The sequence below is a fragment of the Dromiciops gliroides genome, chromosome 3 (genome assembly GCF_019393635.1).
Source record: "Dromiciops gliroides isolate mDroGli1 chromosome 3, mDroGli1.pri, whole genome shotgun sequence".
In the NCBI taxonomy this organism is placed as follows: domain Eukaryota; kingdom Metazoa; phylum Chordata; class Mammalia; order Microbiotheria; family Microbiotheriidae; genus Dromiciops; species Dromiciops gliroides.
Window position 1 is genome coordinate 191,188,778 of NC_057863.1, and position 22,736 is coordinate 191,211,513.

The 22,736-nt window shown below is 36.2% G+C and overlaps 1 protein-coding gene across 1 annotated transcript in view; it reads left to right on the forward strand.

Moving 5' to 3' along the window:
- ROBO2 (roundabout guidance receptor 2) overlaps window positions 1-22,736 on the forward strand; it is a 788,084-nt gene that overhangs the window by 498,249 nt on the left and 267,099 nt on the right.

Genomic DNA, 22,736 nt, shown 5'->3' on the forward strand with positions numbered 1-22,736 from the left:
AACGACAAAGTGAGGCCCTTCTGTTCTCTCTCTGCCACCACACTCATTCGTCCTCACCAAAAAGAGTGAATGCTTCCATGTGTGAGTGTCCACTCCTTATTTCCTCTTTCCCTCCCGAAAGGGAAGGTCCTTCAAGCTGGTTGGTTGAGAGTGGTCTCTTGCTGAAGTCAGTAGTACACCAACACTTCACTCATGGCCGGCCAGGTGTGGCTTCTATCCAATTCAAACAACACTAAATCAATTAGGTGGGGCCCGTGGGTGTCTGCCGAATTCCATTATGTTATCACAAGATCTAGGTCTAGGTCTAAGTCTAGGTCTAGGTATATATGTAGAGAGATCATTTTCCCCACAGATAGACATAGGAATAACAAAGCTTACAAACTTGAAGATGCAAAGTTAATAAATAAATCTGCATCAAAAGAGAGGTGGTTTCTTTGTACAAATAGCCACACTTAAATATAGGGTTGATATTTTATTTAAAAAAACATAAAAGGCACCTTAAATTTTGGTACTTTTTTTTTCCTTTTGTGTGTGTATGTGCCCCTCACCTGAATTCATTCAAGTTTATATGTGGCCCCTTTATGAGAACAGATTTGTCTGTCCTAGTATATGGTTTTCAAGTACTTCATTGAGATAAAAAAATTATAGTAAACATAATGTATCATTTTGGTCAAATATATTGCATGACTTTTACTATGAATTTTGATATAACATTAGACATTTTTATTCTAGGTATATGAAAAAATATAGAGTTTTAACACTGATGTTTGAAGTATAACACCAAGAAAGAAGATGTCATAACTATTAAGTTAATTAATATAGACAACCTGGATAATCCAGTTCCAAGAATTAATGGTCCAGCTTAGATGACTTCATTAAATAAATTAATCTAATAATCATAAAATCTATATTAAAATACTGTCACTGTTCAATTTTGTATTTCATCTGAATTACTTTATCCCCAACATTGGAGACCAAAAATAATTCATAATATAGAATTTATAAAGAAATGATATTTTTTAAAAAAGAGAACTATTAAAATTAAATACTTAAAAGTTTTTTGGCACTCTAAAATTGGACATGTTCAACATTGCAAATCAAGAAGTTACACAATGAAATTACACAATGAAAAATCCTCTAACTTCTGTAATTGAAAAAAAAAGATCAGTTAAAATAAACTTTAGTGAAATCATCTGAAATAATCCAGATGATAGCTCTATTATCCATTAACATAAAATCAAAATTTTGTTATCTGGACCATCTTATTCCTCTATTATTCTAGACAACTATTATTCTAGTGTAATGATTGGAATGGTGCCACCTGCTGGAGACTTACTGTAGAAGAGCTCCACCTATGAGGTGAAGCTCTTTGAGGGCAAGACCATGCCTCTTTTTTTTGGCATCAGGAAGTGACGTTTGCATGTGGGAGGAAGAAGGGGGAACCTGGTGCTCTGACTCTAGCTTTTTCCTGGGGACTCTGGCTGAGAGTGGAGCTAGAAACGTGCTCTCCCTTTAATCGATAGATGAATGTAGGCCTTTCCTTCTCTCTTTACCAAATTCTTATTTTCCTTAATAAATACTTAAAAGCCTAACTCTTGCTAAAGCTTATAATTTATTGGCAACCACTCATTAGATATTTTAGACAGACTAGCTAGAATTTTAGCCTTAACAGATGGCTAACCACAAAGAGGAAAGCTGAACCTCACTCTTCTGATCTTCCGGTTAGGTAAGAAATTTCCCCTACCCTGTCCCTTTAAACTCTAAATACTGGCTGTTTTCCCTTTAATTCTTTTCAAATGGACTTTTTAAACTTCCTAATTACCCTATTTTTTAAAATTTTAGTCTGTTTAACCAGATAAGATCATGTTAATGCTTTGTTTTTGTGGATTTTTTATTTTTATTTTTGTTAGAAGAGCCAGCAAGGTGCTCACACAAGGGAAGGGAATATCTCCCCCTCTCCCAGCCATGCTTTTTCAGAGAAACCTCTGACTCCTACATTTTTTTCAAATTCTAATGCTAAGAGATTCTCTAATTTTGCATGCCTGGAGGTTAGGACCCAACCTCTAGAAGCCTTTAATCCCCTAGCAGTGGGGGAAGAGGAACCCAGGCCTGAGTTCAAAATCAAGTCTGATTCAAATTGCCCTGATCCTCCCCTCCTCTCCAGACCCCACCTTCTACTCCTCCCATGGCCAAGCCCCTTGATTCCCCTGCCCCAGAAGTCCAGAGGTCTAATGCGCATGCTCAGCTTTCTCTAACTACATTTGCAGCTTCAGGCTCAGTCCTTCCCCAGCCTGGCTGTGTTTCTGAGACAACTTTAGAAAACCCTTTAAATTCCAGATATGCTCATCTTGTTCATAATTTTGCTAATCTGCTTTTGTCTTTAATTAGTAGCCTTCTAAAGCATTTGTATTATGCAAGGACTGACAGACAATATAGAGGGGTTAAAGAAGAAAAATTTAAGCTGAATAGTTCAAGACTCCGCTTCTTTTGCCATGGAAGGGTACATATTTTACAGAAATGTAGAAGTAAGCAGCAAGGTATTGATATGAGTATTGGGGATTTTAGATATCGGAATCAAAAGTGTTCTAACTTTACTCAGAGTATTAATGTCAGTTCAGAGGTTACATAGGATTTCTATGCTATTACATATACATTTTGCAATTAATGGTATGGGTTTATTTTCATAGAGATTTTCATGCTTTTGAGATTGTGTTTTATGCTTAGTTTTTAAAACAAGAATATTTGTAAAAGCTTTTTATAGTCATGTGATCCAGTTTATAATACTCTTATTAAGTTCATATTCATTTAGATTTCCCTAGTTTGAATTTCATTGTCTTTTATTGTTCCATGTACATTTTCTTCCATTCATTCATCTATCTAATTTTGAAACATTGCAAGACGGTTTTGATTTCATAATACAATGTTAATTCTGGGAGTATTGTGCTCCCATATTCTGAGTTGTTTGTTTTTGTTATTTTTTTCTCAACTGATTATTTGATCAAACTCTTTAAAGCATTTCCCTGGTAAATTGGTTGCCATGGCAAGTGTAAATTGATTCTAGAAGTATTATTTTTGATAAGCACATCTTAAAAAAGAGGGGAACATTTGTAAAAGTTTTCTTTTTTAAAAAAAAAGTTTTCTTTGAAATTGTGTTGTGCTTTAACTTGGATTTAAATGTTCTGATTTTTCACAAAAGTAATTGTATGCTAAGTTTAAAAAAGGGGTATTATTTGAAACAGTTGCGTAATTATATATTATATTCTGAGTCAAGATGTATTCACATTTTTTGTGATCATTTATTATCCTCAATTTTTAAATCCATATGAGACTTGGATTATGGGAATTTATCATTTAAGACATTAATTGCCTTTATTTTGAGTTATCAGATGCCAGTTGGCCAAGATGCCAACCAATCACTAGAGGAATACATGCAAGAGCAGATATTGAACTGTCACATGAGGGGAGACATGCATGAAGTCAAGGTATGGCCGAGGGAACGGCTTTTGACAAATGTTGAGGTTGGATTCTCTCGGTTTAATATTTTATTTTATTTTTCCCCACAATACTGTACAGATGGCTGGAAGTTTTGATCCCACCCATCTCATTCTTCACCTGGCTTCTATGCCCCCTCCTATATGCCTGATGCCATGGACATCTCAATCCCATGCATCTGATTAAGTCTGACTCAGTTTCCTCCAATATGTTCAGTGGCATGGACATATATTCCATCCACCTATTTTAAGCCTGGCATACTGCATGGTTAGTATATATTGCTCAAGTGTAGGAATGCTCATATCCCATCATTTCTCTGTTCTTTTATGGTAACCCCCATAATTATCTCAGGTGTCATGATAAATACAGTGTTGAATTTGGCCTTGACATCTGTTACCAATTATATTAGATTTTTAAAATTTTCTCATAATGGCATGAGGATAATTAGGCAGGTGATGCAAAAAGTGATGAAACAAATATAAAAATTATTTTTAAAAATTAATATCTCAGCAATTATCTTCTCAATTAACCCTCCACAAGTTTTAAAGAATGTTTCAATTTTTGTTTTATTGTATGTTTCATGTGTAACAACTAAGATTCTGAATTCCCTTAGACATGTTTTTGAGAACTTTCATTGTTTGATTTGATTATTGACAAAGCTATTTTAAAGTTGTGTTAAGCTCAATTTTGTAGGAAATTTTCCTGGCTAATTACCAGCATCCACACATCAACCCCTGAAAAGACTTCCATTCCACAACTACACCTAGAGGACATCTGAGAAAAGACTTTCAGAGACGTTAAATGAACAGTTTTGTTTTGTTGTTTTTTTTTTTCTTTTTCTCTTTCTGTTATAATATACACCATATGTAACATGTACTCTCTGCAGAGGCCCTCCCTTTGCAAGACCAATGTCAAAGTGCCAGTTCATGAGAACAAAAAAAAAAAACACCCCTCTGGACAAAACTTTCCTCTATCCCTTTTCTATATTGTTATTAACATATTGTTAGTTAGCATAGGTTATTATATTCTGTTATTATTGACTGTTTCATCAAGGAAACGCCCTGTTTCTTGAAGAAACAAAGCAGGGGCTGTAATGATTGGAATGGTGCCACCTGCTGGAGACTTACTGTAGAAGAGCTCCACCCATGAGGTGAAGGTATTTGAGGGCAAGTCCATGCCTCTTTTCTTTGGTGTCAGGAAGTGATGTTTGCGTGTGGGAGGAAGAAGCCTGGCGCTCTGACTCTAGCTTTTTCCTGGGGACTCTGGCTGAGAGCAGAGCTAGAAATGCATTCTCCCTTTAATTGATAGATGAATGTAGGCCTTTCCTTCTCTCTTTACCAAATTCTTATTTTCCTTAATAAATACTTAAAAGCCTAACTCTTGCTAAAGCTTATAATTTATTGGCAACCACTCATTAGATATTTTAGACAGACTAGCTAGAATTTTAGCCTTAACACTAGGTAAGCTTGGATTTGACAATAGAAGGTTATGGAATATTTTCTTGCTTTTGTCACAGTTTTATGAATACCATTACAGTGTTGATTAACTAGCCACTTTAATTATAAAATACATATTCTATGTCTGTAAACCTGATAATTAATGATTATCATGTTATGTTAAGCAAACTAATCTTTATTGAATGGGAAGAAAATGGTAACACACACATGTACACACACATATACATATACATATATATATATATATATATATGTCTATTTATAGGTATATCTATGTGTATATGTGTGTATTCCCCAAAATAGAGTTGGCTCCAGAATGGAGGTATCTTTTAAGTTATTTTGGAAGACCAATGTGATTACTTATCAAATCTTTTTGATTGTCAAGTAAATTAGAATTTGAATTAGATTTAGAACATTATAAAATGAATATGGGATCTTCAACTCATGGGATTAAGGGAAGAAATAATTTAAAATAGTAGGCTTCCAAGACACGTATTCATTCATGTGTTGTTTAAAATTTAAATGTGGGTTCTAATATATTCCCCACCCCATTTTTGGGGAGAAGCTCGCTAAAATCACTGATAGGGGCAGCTAGATGGCGCAGTGGATAGAGCACCGGCCCTGGAGTCAGGAGTACCTGAGTTCAAATCCGGCCTCAGACACTTAACACTTACTAGCTGAGTGACCCTGGGCAAGTCACTTAACCCCAATTGCCTCACTAAAAAATAAATAAATAAATAAATAAAAAATAAAATAAAATCACTGATAAAATCAAGAAGGGTTTAAGATTTTAGATATTTATTAAAGTGTATTAGAAATTAGTGAAGAGAGAGAGAGAGAGAGAGATACAGAATGGAAAATCCTAGTTTAGGTCTATTTGGTGTAGGCAGAGATAAAGAATTTCCTTTCCTAGCAGCCCACGTGAAGTCCCCTACCATGCCAAAGTCCAGACCCAAAAGGGGGTGGGACCCTCCTTTTCTTCTCCTTCTCTGCCACCACCAAACCAGTTCCTCCATGAAAAGAGATCCAGCAAGCTAACCTCTCTTCCTAGTTCCTGTCTCCCTCCCCAAAAGGGGAAGTCCTTCAAGCTAATTGGTTGAGGGTGGTCTCCTGCTGATGTCAGTATTCCACAGACTCTGGTGGCAGTCAGAGTTGTTAGCAATACTTGGAAAGGACTTTCCCAAGATGGCTGGGTCCCACCAAATCAGAAGCTTTTTCTACCGAAAGAGCAGTAGCCACCACAGCCCAAAGCAAGGTGGCACTCCAGCAGCTAAAAAAAATAAAGTTGAGGAGAATAATAAGCTATTGGGCACTGGATAGGTCCTAAATTTTGAGTCAGGATCCCAGAGGCTACTCCTCTCTTCATGCACAAAAAGAATAAAAGACTTACTGTAGTCTGGGAGTCATAGTGCAGGGTGCTGATAACAAGGGCCATTTAAATTCTGTTATAGCTGAAAGATGTTGGGAATCCAACTGTAAAGGTTCTGGGACATAATTTTTGTTTAGAGATATAAGAGGCTTAGTAATTTCACCAAAAGAGGGGATCCATTGTCTGCAATATCCAGCTGCTCCCAGAATAGACCTTAGCTGCTTCTTAGTAGAGGGAGCAGAGAATTGTTGAATAGTTTGGGCATGGTTAGGAGAGAAGGATCACAAGCCAGCAGCCAAAACAAAAACAAACAAAAAAATATTCCACCTGAGGTAGACACCATTGTACTTTATACTTAGAGACCTTATGGGCTTGTTTGTGCAGCTCTAATAACAGATGTCGGCTGGCTTCCTGTCAAATCTCACCATTAGGTGCAGCCAGGAGTAAGTCATCTACATATTGGACTAAAGTGGAACCTTTAAAGGTAATGGAGGTTAAATCTTCCTGCAAAATTTGATAGAATAGTGTGATACTCTCAACAAGCCCCTGTGGGAGTCTGGTCCAAGTCCACTGTCTATTCTTCCAGGTATTCCAAGTATTGGAAATCCTGATATACTGGTATTGAAAAGAAAGCAGAACATAGATCTACCACTGCGAAGCATGGGATAGTAGCATGGTTAGGTACAATTGGATGTCTAGGTATAACATACGAATTAATTGCTCACAGATCTTGTATAAAACAATAAACAAGTTTGCCATCTGGCCCAGGCTTGGGCTTTTTAACTGGCAAAAGGGGCATATTGCATGTGGAATAAGGGCTTGGGACAATGATGCCTTGGTTTGTCAAAGCCTCAGTTATGGAAGAAATTCCCTCAATGGCTTCTCTAGATAAGGGATATTGTAGAATGGATCGTGGTGGGCTAAATGGTAACAGGCACAGCAGATTTAAGGAGACCTACATCAGTAGAGGAGGAAGACCATAAGGACTCAGGAATATCAGAAGGGATTTCAAATGTATGCCCCACTTTTTTCCTGAGTGTCTGAGATCAAAATTAGCTGTAAGTGGACAGTATCCTCTGGCAATTCCAGAGAAATTCCATCATCTGGAGAACAAGATATGGTTGCTTTAAGTTTACAAAGAAGGTCATGACCTGGTAGGTTTGCAAGAGAGTCAGGCATAAGTAGAAATGAATGTTCTACTGTTAATGGGCCCAGATTCACTATGCGAGGGGTTAATTTTGCAACTGATTATGCTTTTCCTGAAATGCTAACTACATATAGAGATCCAATATATTCAGGGTCAGGTTTGCTGACTAAAACTGATCTTGAGGCTCCTGTATCTAATAAACAATCATAATAAGTATCCCCAAGCCTAGGGATTACATGGGGTTCATTATTTTTGGGAGGTGATTGGACTGGCACAAGAGGGCTAAAAATTTCAGGGTCTGGAAAGATAGTCTTCCAATTCTACTGTCCTTTTCCCTCCCTTGCACCCTCAGTCCTCTATACCTCTATCATCTGTACCCCATTGAGAGGGTCTGTAACTGTTTGCTCCTCTATATCTCTCTGAAAAGGCCTATAACTGTTTTGACTCCACCTCTCTGTATCCCCCTGAAAAGATCTACATCTATTTTGATTCTGTCTCTCTGTACCCCCTTGAGAGAAATTATATCTGTTTTGGTTCTGCCTTTCTATCCCCCTTTGTATGATCCTACATTATGGCATTATTTGCCCCTGTTTATTGTAGTCATAGCAAAATCTAGGGGGTTGATAGTGATTCCCAACTGCTCGGCCTTACTGCATTATTATTTTCTGTACTGGAGCTAAAATGCCCTATCTGTTCCTTTCTTCCCTCTCATTTCCTTCATAAATATATGTTGCTATTTCTTTAAGTCTGTCAGGACTCAAATTACTCCAGCCTGGACACTGCCTTTCAAAGTATTTCTATATTTCTTGTAAGGACTAGTGTATAAAATGAGAACAGATAACATGGGCATCTCTAGCATCTAATGGGTCTAGTCTAGCATATTGCCTGGCATGCTTACACAGTTGGTCATAGAACCTATTAGGTCTTTCATTATGTTCTTGAACTGTATCTAAAAAGTTTTGCCAGTTATCAGTCTTTCTAGCACAGGATTTCATTGCCTTCAACAATGTTTCTCTTGCTTCCTGCAATTTATCAAAATGCTCAGGGATGTTGGGGTCCCAGTCAGGGTCTTCTAAAGGCCATCCAATAGCAACTTTTCCTGATGTTTCTAAAGGAGTTTGCTGCACCTATTATATCAGCTCTTTCCCTTGGGGATAATATTGTTTCTATGATATCAGTAACATCATTCAAAGTGAGCTTATATGCTCTAAAAATTGCCCTAAACTGGCTGAAAACTGCTATGGGATCTTCATCAAATTTAGGAATATTTTGTTTCCATGAAATCAAATCTTTGGGCACAAAAGGTGTATATTGTCTGAGCTTTTGTAGCTTTTATAGCACCTTTTTGACCATGGGTAAGGATCTCTTGAAGGGGAAAAATTTTTATTTTCTCTGTCTCCTCTACAGGTGAATCATTTATTTCCTTATGTATTTGTTTGGTTGGCATGGAGGAAAGAGAGGGAGAGTGAATAGGAGTAGGGTCATTTGGAATTTCAGTCTGAGAGGCCTTGCATTCAATCTCGAGATTGGATTGAGTTGGATTATTGGGCATTTTGGTTTGAGAGGCCTTGCTTTCAAGATCGGGCTTGGATTGAGTCTGATCATTGGGCGTTTCAGTCTGAGAGGCCTTGCAATTAAGGTCAGGCTTGGATTGAGTTGGGTCATTTATTGTTTCAGTCTGAGAAACAGACTCAGATTTAAGCTGGGGCTTTCTCATTGTCCTATATCCCCAGTATCATAATCCCTGTTTGCTCTGGCCCAGATTTTCCAAAAAAGTGAATGTTCATTGGCACAGGATTGTTTGCAAATGCCTCAATGTTTGGAGATTAAATGACCCATGTTTGGGCCATTCTTCCTGTAATGCCATATGCCACATAAAACACAGTTTAATAAGCTTTCCTCTGCTCATGTTTATTTTTGCTATAAATTGTCCCTTATGCCTATCCATGAATAGCATTCCTCATTTGGAATCCTGGGAAATCTTACTCATTCTAATCTCCTCCATGACCTTCCTAACTTTACATACCACATAACAAAGCCTGGCAAAACTAAGAATAGGAATAAAAAATATTCATTAAATTCAAACTGACCAAGGGTCAACATGACCTTTTCGCCTGCTTGTCTGATTAGCCAAGCTAAAGTTAGAAAAGGGATACTTAGGAAGTTTTAACACAGCCGATAATTAGCAGTACTTTTGAATTTAAAGGGACAGGGTAGGGGAAATTTCTTACCCAACCAGAAGATCAGAAGATTGAGGTTCAGCTTGTCCCTTTGTGGTTGCCAAATGGTGTTTAAAATCTAAATGTGGGTTCTATATGTACCCCCCCATTTTGGGGGGAAGCTGGCTAAAATTAGGCTTTTAAATATTTATTAAAGTGTATTAGAAATTAGTGAAGAGAGAGAAGTATAGCATGGAAAATCCTAGCTTAGATCTATTTGGTATAGCCAGAGAGAAAAAAAAAATGTGAAGTCCCCTACCATGCCAAAGTCCAGACCCAAAAGGGGGGACCCCCTTTTTTTCTCCTTCTCTGCTACCACCAAACCAGTTCCTCCATGAAAAGAGAGAGATCCAGTGAGCTAACCTCTGTTTCCCAGTTCCTGTCTCCCTCCCCAAATGAGGAAGTCCTTCAAGCTAATTGGTTGAGAGTGGTCTCCTGCTGATGCCAGTAGTCCACAGTCTCTGAGAACAACATGTCACTCAGGGCCAGCCAGGTGTGGTCTCCATCCAATCACCCTTAAGTAGGTTCTCACCCAATTCAATCAATTCCAAATAAATCCTCAGGTGGGACTTCTGGACATCTGCCAAATCCCATTATTTTATCACATTCAACAATATTTTCTGAACACTTACTATATTCAAGGTTGTCCCCAAGGTTAATAGATGTGTTAGTTACTACTACTTTAGTTTCCAGAATGATTTTCATTTGCTACCTGACTCTTTTATGTCTTGCTATGTGGTATTAGAGAAGCATTGTAGCATTGGATAGACTGCATGCAGATTTTGAATTAAGGAAGAACATGGGTTCAAGTCCTATCACCATCTTCTATTGGCAGTGTGACTTTGGGCAAATCACCTCTCATTGACATAGCAGCTAGAGGAAAGAAAGGAAAAAAATTATAGATATAGAGATTGAGATAGATATACATATAGATAGATATAGATATAGATATATCATGAAAAAGCTTCACATAGAAGATAGCACTTGAGTTTTGAAAGAAACTAGGGACTTTGAGTCAAATGTCTATTTGCAAACCTTAAAGAACTATATACATGCTAGCTATTACTTGATTTTAAGATGAAGAGGGATGGCCTTTGCAAGGCACAGAGACGGGTGGAGTGTTCTGTATAAAGGATGACAACATTAAAAAATCCTATATGAATTACATTTAGCATCTTACTTTAGTTTTATCTTATTGTACTACCAAAATATACATATGGTAATTTTTCACAAATAAAAAGAAAAAAGTCAAGATTTTATAATAAAAATTTATTTTTAGAAAAAGGCATTTTAAATTTCTGAACTAATTAATCATTGTGAACTAGTGGAAATATCAGGGCAAATATATTATGTTTTAGAAACAATTAAATGATAATAAAGCAATCTTTTTTTCTTTTATATCTTATTGCACTAATGAAGCTGTTACCTCTCAGTATGCATTTTAATGAGTTTTAACTAACATTTTAATGAGCATGATATTAACATAAACCCAAGGATTAGAAAAAATTGAATTTACTGTTAAAGAGAAGGTTCATTAGGAGTTAATTGTATTGTTTGAGATGAAACATAATTCATTTTGTGATGTGCCATTAAATAGGGTCCCTATCAGAAGACCTAATATTAATAGATTTAATAATGCCATTCTATTGAAAACAGACATTTATAAAGTCTTTTCCCCTCACTTAAAAAAAGAAAATAAAAGTTAGCTTTGCTCATTTTAAAGTCATTTGAAAAGTAAAAGATATGTATATTTTCTGCAGACTTTATTTAGTGTTCCCATTCTATAGAGAAAAAGTTAGCTTTTAGCAAAATCTCAACATAACCTTAGTTCAGGAAGCTTCATTTAGAAATCTGCAAATTGCATTATTGTCAAAATATCAAAGGATATAGACACTTGAGGCAGATCATAGGCAGATTAGTCTATAACCAATGGCCTTAAGAGTACTGCCTAAAAATGAAAGTAATTAAATGACATATCCACGGTCATACAGTTAACAAGTGATAGGAGCAGAATAAATAGACCCCAATCTTATAGCTCACTGATACAGACAGACTTTTCTCTTCATGGGTAGAGATGAATGCCCTGTCCTGAGTGAGGGGTGAGATAGAATTGGAGAGAGCTTCACTATCATCAATCTTCTGGACTCTTCTAATTTCAAATCTTTTGGGGTACTACTGACTCTTTAGAGCTTCCATATTTATTTGCTGGCTGCCCCACCACTAACTACAATCTTGGCTCCAAGATCATCATGATTGGGGATCACTTCTGGCACCTGACACTGAGGACAAATAAGACAAAGCAGAAACAAACACCTCCAATTCCATTTATTTGAACTGGTCAAAAGGAGAAAGAGCAAGTCACTTTCTTCCCCTTCATTCAGTTAGACAGTCATACTGGGTGCAGTAACTAGGATCAAAGCCAGAACAATGACCAAATAAAAGGACCAGCTCAGTCTTAGCAAATGTAAAGACAATAAGCAACAAATACAAGGAGGCTACCTATTTACCTAACATAGTAGGGGATACAACAGGGTCCATTTCAGGCAAACTCAGTGTACTTAAAGCCAGGTTCCACATAAAAATACAAACAAGATCTATCCAGGATTAGTTGGGAATACTCTCAGAGGGAAGGCAGTACAATTAAGGATAAGTGGAACTTCAACTGAGATTTCAAGAAATCCAGGGAAGTTTTGAGACGCAGATGATTAGGGAGACTGTTTTAATTATGGGGGATATCCCGTGAAAATGCTCAGAGTTGTGAAAGAGTGTCCTGTGAAAGATAAACAAGGGATCTGGTGTCACTGGATCAGATAATTTAGAGGTATTAGGTATAAATAGAATGGAAACTTAGGAAAGGGCAAGATTATGAAGGGACTTCATTCAGGCATATAGTGGAGTTGATTAAATAGGGGGCTAATATGGTTAGATTTGTGTTTTAGGAAGATCCTCTTGACAGCTAAAATAAAGGATGAACTGGAATGGGGAAAAAATTTTGTCAAGGAAACCAACCAAGAAACTCTTGCAATAGTTGAGACATGAAGTGATGAGGTCCTGCATGAGAGTGGGCATTGTATCAGAGGTTTATCAACTGACTGAATATGAGGTAGGAGAGATATAAGTTCAGTATAACACCTAGATTTTGAGCCTGAGTAACTGGAAGGGTGGTGGCACTATCAACAATAGAGAATATAAGAAGAGGGAAGGGCTTGGGGAAAAGGATAAAGACAAGTTTTAGACATGTTGAATTTAAGATGTTTATGGGTCATCCTGCTCATTTGTCTAAATGACAGCTGAAAATGTGAGACTGGAGTTTGAGAAACTCCAGATAGGTAGATATGAGTGTCATCTACATAGAGATGATACTTGAAACCATATGAGTTTATGAGATTACCAAGAGCAGTAGTATAAAGAGTGAAAAGAAGAGGGGCCAGGACAGAACCTTAGGGATCTTTAATATTAGCATATATGAACTGGACAAAAATCAAGCCAAGAAAACAAAGAAAGGTATTGTTAGACAGGTAGGAGAAGAACCAAGAAAGAGTAGTGTTAGAAAAACCTATATGCAGAGGATTCAAGATGTCAAAGGATGCAGAGTGGTTAAAAAAGGATAAGCATTTGACAAGTAAGAGATCATTAGTAACTTTGTAAAAGGCAATTTTTATTGAATAAAGGAAGCCAGACTACATATAATTAAGAAGAGTATGATAGGAAAGGAAGTAAAGGCCTTGCTTCTCAAGGAGTTTAGCCATAAAAAGGAGAAGAGTTATAGGACAATAGGTAAGTGGATATATCAAGTGGGTGTAGGGGAGACTTTGGAGGCAATAGGGAAACAACCAATAGATAGGCAGTGATTAAAGATTAATGAAAGACTGACAATGGTAAAGGGGGCAGTAGCTGGAGAAGATGGCATATAATGGGACCACTTGTGCATTCAGAGGACTTATCTTGGCATGCAGACAGGCCACTTCTTTTTTTTTTCTTTTTTAAAATTTCTTTTATTTATTTCTTTAAGTTTTCAACTTTTGTTTAGATAAGATTTCCAATTTCAATTTTTTCTCCCTCCCTACCCCCTCCCCTAGACAGCAGGTTATCTGATATATAACATTAAACATATTTATGTATTAGTCATGTTATACAAGAAGAATCAGAGCAAGAAGGAAAAACCTCAAAAAAGAAAAACAGCAGCACCAAAAACAAAAGAGATAGTATGGTCCAATCAGCAATATTCCACAGTTTCTTTTTTTTCTGGATTTGGAGAACCTTTTTCCATCACGAGTCCTTTGGAACTTTCTTGTACCATTGGACTGGTGAGAAGACTCTTGTCTACCACAGTTGATCAACACACAGTGTTGATGATACTGTGCACAATGTTCTTCTGGTTCTGCTCATCTCACTCATCATCAGCCCATGCAAGACCCTCCAGGGTTCTCTGAACTCCTCCTGCTCATCATTTCTTATGGCACAACAGTATTCCATTACATTCATATACCACAACTTGTTCAGCCATTCCCCAATTGATGGGCATCCCCTCAACTTTCAATTCCTTGCCACCACAAAAAGAACAGCTATAAATATTTTTGTACATTTGGGTCCTTTTCCCTTTGAAAGCCACTTCTTAATGTGAAACATGGGGGAAGTAATAGATTGTCAGAAGATATCTTAGTGTTGAAAGATGAGAAAGAAGTATCCATAGGGTACAATAAATTTTTCCATCATTGAGTCAGCAGGGTATGATGAAAATAGCAAACAGTGATAAAAAAAAGGGGAGCCAGAGAAGCTGGATTATCAGGAAATATCCAAGTCTCATTGAATTCAAGAAGATGGAGTGAATGAGAATGGAAATGGTTCAAGATGAAATCCATTTCTCTTATCTCTGGAATAGACCCTACAGAGAGTACAGTGAAAGGCTTGGAAAGCTTGAGAGTTGGATGTTGGAGGTGAGCTAAATTGAAATAAGGGCTCAGGTTGTGTATAAAGGAGCATGGAGTTTGAATAATGGAATGCTAGAGGTTCAGTACCCCTTGGATGGCTGGGTATGATGGGTTAGAAACTAATCATTGAGGAGGATTTTAGATAGTTTAGGAATTGGTTGTGCCATGGAGCTGTAGGTAGCTGCAGATGATTCCTGCCATGAAAAGAATAGAAGGTTGCAATAATTAAGTTCACAGTTTCTTATATATTACTCCTCTGAGTTCTCTGGGCATGATAATTTTGATTTTGGTAGTATTAGGAAGGAGAGAAGTAAGGCTGGATAAAAAGATCTTAGATTCATCAGCACGGAAATTATACAATATTTGTAGTTATAAACATCTGCCAATTCAATTCAAATAACATTTATTAAATGTCTATGTATAAAGAATTATGCCAGGAATTAGGGGAGAGAGAAAAAGGAAGGCATGGTTTCTATCATGGTGTTTTCATTCTATTTATCTTTTAAATGCAGTCTGATTACTTAGAATTTTGAAATGAATTTTCAATATTAGTCAATATTGTGATAGGCCAAACATAAAATCTTATTTGGTCTTAGGCTCCATTAAGAAAAGTATAATACCTTACAGGGAAAAGAAGGTCTTAGTTTTGTTGTATTTTGTACTGTCAGATCAAATCCATAATATTGTGTTGAATTATGGGTGCCATGTTCTAGAGAGGACATTGTTAACTGGAAAATATCCAGAGGACAGCAGCAAAAATGATGAAGGGCCATACAAATATCAGTTGACTGTCTAGGAATGTTTAGTCTTTAGAAGACTCAGATGAGACATTATTTCTATCTTAAAGAATTTGAATGGCTATCATGAAACTGAGATGAGATTTGTTTTCTTTGAGCACCAGAAGGCAGAACTGCAGGAATAGTATTTGGAAGTTGTAGAGAGATAACTACTTTAGGAAGGAGTTGGTTCTCCCACATCAGAGGTCTTCAAGCAGAAGCTAAATGACTATTTATCCTGTGTCATAGTAAGGGTATCTTTTTAAAAATCTTTTTACTCTGCTGCAGAATAGATGGCATTTCAACATCCTAAATCCAATTCTATCACACAGTGTGAATTAGTTATATAGTTTCTCATTAAATCAATGAAAATTAATGAAATAGAGCGTACACTTACATGGTAGCAATTAGATTCTTCATTTTGTAAATGTAGCAACAACTTCCACAGTACCTCCCACAGAGATTACTGTGCTGTGCTACTGTTATTACATATTTAGAAAAAGATAGAATCTAAATAAAGTAGAAGTTAAATTATTATCTGGAGAGTTAAACGACATAGCTAGAAAGACTTGGGAGACAAAAAAAAAAAAGAACAAGAGAACTTTTTCCTGAGTGAGCCTGAGTTAGCTATATTCTTTAAGAGAGCCTGGAGATACATTACTAGAGTAGTGAGTATATCTTGTATCTTGTGAAGAAACAGTAAAATTATTCTTGAGAGGACACTTTTAATTCTCATCCCATGATAATTTGAATACATTTTACCTATGGAAAAGTTAGCAGTTGTAATTGATGGTTAAAAGGGATTCTGGCTGTAATCTTTCTCATGGTAGATATATTGCTGAAACATTTAAGTATGTCTTCATATTGTATATTACACTGTTAATAAATAGTTGGGCTGGCAATATTGATATTTAAGCTTTAGGTATTGGAGATTTGAGAAAAAAGAGAAATATTACAGGAAAATGATTCTCTATTTTGTAAATTGAGATAGGGCATGAGAACTAATTGAATAGTTAGAGATTTTATGCATTAACTTATGAAAAAATATTAAAACATCTTTTTAGTTGACCAAGAACTGAGAGATTAAAATCAATAAGGCAATGAATGAGTAGTATTTTTAAAAAAGGAAAATGGGGAAAGGTCTAAAACCTGTTACATATAAATGTGTAAATAAACTTAAAACTTAAACTTAAAAGAAGATAAATTAAAAAGAAAAGAATATGTTATATAGAGCAAGAACCAATATGTAGCTTGACCCAATCCTCTACTTTTGGCAGAAGTAATTGTCATCGATGTCTCTGCATCTTACTCTAGGTATAGAGAGCTTTACGATATATGGTCCCAGGAGAAAATGAGTCCTTGAGAGAATTCATTTGTCAAATTATTCCTTAGGGCAAGGAAAGATATTGTATTCATCTGGGAATATATCCTAAGATGGTTTTCATTGTCCTATTATGTATTTCTGTTCCAGCTATATATATTTTCTTGATTCTTATTCTTTAACTGGGTGGGTTAGCAAGGTATGCAACTGAATTAACCTGGGCCACAATTAATTTCAGAAATTCCTATGTTTTGAACTGGGTAAATGAGCAACAAAGTACAAAGGTAGATTAATTATCCTCAGTACTCCCCAGTATTATGTGAAGATTCAAAGTAGGTTGGAACAGATAGGCTTCATATACATGGAAAGAACAATATCTAGGAGTCAAGAAAGAACTAGAACTTGCAGAGTAGTAAGTCAAAAATGTAATGATAGACAAGTTGCCCTAACTCTTTAAAACTTAATTTCCTTAATTGCAATTTATAAATTGTACTTGCCATTGGAAATCTCTGAATGTAAAGGAATTCTAAGCTCATTTTCTCCCTGAATTTGTATGTAAAGATGCATACAAATTACATACAAAAGTATGAGAAAATATTTCCTGTAGGCCTCTGCACTATTAGCATCAAGAGAGGGAAGTAGAAAAATTTGGAACTCAATATCTTACAAAGTAAATTTTGAAAACTATGTTTACATGTAATTGGAAAAATAAAGGTTTTTTTTTAAAGAAAAAATAATGTGTTAAAAAAAGGACAATTTTACAATTCCAGGTAAATTTAATGCCAGAGTAAGCACAAACTATCAGACATGGCAGGGAGTCACTTGGAGGAATGGAGTCTGAATCAGCAACATCAGTGGTCACTTACAACTGAAGATTTGTGTGTATCATGAATTTTTCATCACCAACTCTGTTTTTCATTTGCCTAAATGCAGTAAAACTTGATGGATGCATACTCACAGCAAACATTGTCATTTAATAGATTATGACATGTAAGGAGAAGAGACAGATGTGATGTGTGACAAAGAGTGCTGGAACAATCATAGACTTATTCTCTTCAAGCTAAGCATTCACATTTAACAAAAGAGGTAGCCCCAAGGAAAGATGACTACCAGAAGAGGTGATATCAACACATTAGAGCACTTCTCCAATTCTGAACAGTGCATTGCTAATTTGGAAGGAAAGCTGAGCCAACACATGTTTGGCAACAGTGGAACAAAAAAGGAGTGGACAGCTTTCAGAGATTTGGTGACCAGCACCACATTTATCTGGGCTAGAACACTTGCAAACATAAACAATTGGTTTAACAAAAAAAATGATAGGGAAATTCAGAAGCTGCTAAATGAAAACCAAGAACTTCACAGAATTTACCAGCAAGATAATTCATCTGTCTCTAATTTAATTCCATCATTTAAATTTATCAAAAGTAAAGTGCAGGTAAAACTTAGAGAGATGCAGGATTCTTGGCTGAGTAAGAAGGCAGGTCAAATTCAGTTTTATGCTCATAGTAAAAATCCAACGAGCTTTTATAATGACCTGAAGGTTATAGATGGATCAAATATTTATGCTGCATCTCAGTTTTACTTGGTGCTGATGATGCTACATGGAATAGTGATAAGAGTATGATCCCGGAAATATGGGCTGAACCTTTATTGTTCTCAACAGACTGTCATCAATCAATGCTGAAGTCATTGACTATATACCTCTGGTTGAAGTCAATCCCTTGCTATATGAATTTTCAACTGAAAAGGAGCTGTTTTTGTGTTGTTTGTTTGTTTGTTTGGTTGGTTTTGCTGGGTAATGAGGGTTAAGTGACTTGCCCAGAGTCATACAGTTAGTAAGTGTCAAGTGTCTGAGGCTGAATTTGAACTCAGGTTCTCCTGAATTCAGGGCTGGTGCTTTATCCACTGAACCACCTAGCTGCCCCCTGGAAAAGAGGTTTCTGAATGTCATTAGGGTCCTTCCATGTTGCAAAGCACCCACTGATTCAATTCCAGCTGAGATTTACAAGGCAGGGAGTCCACTGCTCTTACAGAAGCTTAAATCTTCCAGATTATATTGACAATCAATGTAGGGGAAGCAGTATCTCTTAGTTAATGTCAACAAGATTCCTTCCAGAGTTTTCTTTAATAGGCTGATCCTTAACATGGAAGATGGTCATCTACCTGAGAAAGGGCCAAGGAATGGTTGATATAATTGTTCCTAAACAATTACAGGGGAAATGCTAGGAGCCAAAGAGTCCTGTAGACAATGTTTGTTGATCTGAAAAAGGCTTTTGACACTGGTACCTTTGAGGGCCTGTAGAAGAAATGGTGAAATGTGCTTTCCCAGAGAAATTTCTTAATATTTTATGTCAGTTTTATCATGGAGTGCTTGCCCAGGTTCAGGATAATGGACAATGTTTTTACATTTTTCCAATAACCAGTGGAATTTTTGTTATGCTGTTTTCTGTGATTTTATCAGATTCCTTCAAGGAGGACAAAAACAACATCAAGGTTAGCTACCACATTGAGAGTAAATTATTTAACTTGAAAAGGCTACAAGCCAAGAACTCAGTGGAGGGAGAGTTTGCACATGACTTTCTATTTACAGATTATTGTGTACTCACTGCAGCTTTAAGACCGAGATATAATAGAGTACAGATCCATTCTCTGCTCTTTGTGCTAATTTTGGCCTAATAATTAACATCAAGAAAACACAGGTTGTCCACTAGCCAGTACCACATCATCCATACATGGAACTATTGGAAAAAGTAAATGGAGAAAATTTTAATGTTGTGGATAAGTTCACTTCCCTTTTCAATATACTTTCTAGGGATATACACATAGATGATGAAGTTGATGGACACATTGCCAGAGCTAGCTCAGTGTGGGAGAGGCTCCAGAGAAAAGTGTGGGAGAGAAGAGGTTTTAGAATGACTACCAAACTTAAGGTTTACAGAGCTGTTGTGCTGATCTCATTGTGAAAACCTGGATAGCATTCCAGTGCCATGTCAAGAAACTGAATCGCTTCCATTTGAACTGTCTTAGCAAGATTCTGAAGATCACATAGCAAGATAATGTATTGACATTGTGGTTCTTTCTTGAGCTGAACTGCAAGCATTCAAACTCTATTGCAGAGATGACCATTCCTATGGGCTGGCCACATTGTTCTAATACCAAAAGAACATTTGACTAAAAGGCTATTTTTCTGAGACCTCACACAAGGCAAGTGCTTCTGAACTCAAAAGAAGCAATACAAGGACATTCTCAAAAGTTGAAGAACTTTGGAATCAATTTGTAGATACAGCAGATGCTGGCAGAGGACCACCCAGCGAGGCATGCCCACATCAGAGAAGGTGCTATACTCTATGAGCAAAGCAGGATTACAGTAGCTCAAAAGAAATGTGAGATGTGCAAATTTAGAGATACATCAACTACATATGTTCATATTTACTACTTGTGCCCCACCTGTGGTAGAGTTCTCAGAGCTCATATTGGTCTGATCAGCCACAATAGAATATACTGTACCTTAACACTAGTATAGTGATGTCATTTTGGTTCTTTTTATGAATAAAGGACAATAAATATAACCATTTAAATATCTATTTTATCATGCTACTGGTACTATTTGCTTTAATGTTTGGGGCTTCTTTTTTTAAAAGATTCTTCATCTATTTCCTCTTTCTGTTCAAATGTTTTACAGTGAGTTTCAATGACAGTGCTGTTTCTCAACTTTTATCCAAATAAGTCCACGAAAATTACCCCCTCTAGTTACTAGTTCTCTTCATAATTCATAAATCTTCAATATATAGTGCTATTTCCCTGACTCTTTTACTTATCTTAATTGTTTGTTTTGAATAAATATAATAAATAAAATATGATTCCCTACATCAAGAAATAGCCATTTTCCCATTAATTGCCGGCTTTTTAAGACTATTTTCCAGAAGGTCCAACTATTAATCAAATGATAAAAAAAGAGTAAGAATTCTTTCAGTTTTACTACTTGTCTGAAGCTTCTTAATATTTTATTAAAGACATCAGGGTCCAAGATGACGATTTTGTATTACCAATGTATTTTACTTATCCACATATGTATATGTGGATATATATATATGTGTGTGTGTGTGTGTGTGCGTGTGTGTGTGTGTGTGTGTAAGTATACACAAATGTATTAATATATACATGTTTATAGTGATATTTAGAAACATCAATGGATCTGTGATTTCATTGTTATAAGTACTACCTATACTGGTATAAATTTAGGCAACCACAAATGCCCATTTCTGGCCCATTACAAATCTAGGTCCCTTGATAATTTTATTTACAAATGAAATGCATGGGCCTTCTATAAGTTACCAGTTGTTCCTGGTGCCTCTCCTTCCTTTGGGACTATATGGTTATCTGTTGATGTCCTTTATGTCACCTTTCCTGCAAAGAGCCAAGGATACTATGGAATTGGAACTTAGAGCACTTTTTATTGGAGAGCATTTAAGGAACAGAAAAAGAAAATGAGTGTAGACTATACATCTCATCCTCAGCCTCTTGGTTCCTAGCCTTGTGGTGGTTCATATTATTTTTTAAGACTCACAATACCAACAAATGAAGTCCTACTACCTTGATTGCACTGCTTTTGTCATTTCTGCACCCACCTTCAATGTGAACTTCACTAATTTTTCGAGGTGGGCACTTGCATTGTGAGCTGCCTTTATCATGGCTCCAAGATGTTGTTCTATGGCTTGCAGCTGGACTCTCACATTTCTCTCTGCCTTGTTCTGAAGTTTCTAGCTTGGTTCATACACTTCTGATTGCTTATTTTTCAGCCATTCCCTTTATTATCATGCCCTTTATTATGCCCCTTGGATGCTTTCTGGGCATATGTGCTCTGGTCTGTAATATGAGAATGAGGTTCCTTTCCTATTACCTTATTTATTTTCTCTTAACTCCCTCTTTTACAGGGTTTTGGTGGTATGGAGGGGGGAAAAAGAAGTGTGGCAAGACAACTGCTATTGGCTCTTGAATGTTTGCCTTACAAAAACACACAGAAAGATATGTGCATATGTATGCATGCATATATGGATGTTTTCATTTGCATAGATAATGGAAGATTGGCAGTATTCCAGTAAATCATTAAACTCCTTGTAGTTAATGAACCTAGGTCTCTTCCCTTGGTAGGAGGAAGCAGACTAACATAATCATGTGCATTGAGGGTATAATTGTATTTGTGTAAGGATTTACTTTCTATCTAAGCAGGGAGTTGTTCTGTCCATGACTCTTTTATCTTTGAATGTCCCTGACCATGACAAGGTAGAATGGCCACAAAACAAAAGCAAAAAAGTAGGTATAATAATGGAAAATATTATTTTCCCACATTTCTGTGTATACTCTTTGTGGGTGGCCCAAGATGACTCCAGATATATTGGAGAATATAGGGGAGGAGTATAGGAAACGTAAGAAAATTATTGTACTCTCCATTCACAAGATCATTATTGGTAGTATCCTGTAAGATACAGTAGTGAGAAGCAAACCTAAAAAGATTTTAAAGTTGTTAAATAAATTGTCATACAACTTTCTTTAGGCTTTTTAATCAGATTCCTAGGATCTCTTGTAGTACATACACACAGTAATAATTCTTCATTTCCAAGCTCTTTCATATATATATGTATATATATGTATATGTATATGTATATGTATATGTATATATGTATATATACACACATATACATATATATGAGCTTGACAGCACTGTCTTATGAAATCATAGTCTGAACAAAAGAAGGCAATGTATTAAAAATCATATATGAGGGAGGTAAAATTTAGTGATTGCATTTTCCAAAACAAAATATGATTTTTCAATACATAGCCTTGTCTTGTTCAGACTATGATTTCATAAGACGGTGGTGTCAAGCTCAAATAGAAATGAAAGCCACCTAACAGTACATAAGGAATCCTGATGTTGAAACCCGCACATGTTTATATATTCTTTTTATATATATAAATAAAACAACACATTAAAAGAGGGGCATTTGTTCCTTTCTATTTTGGTCC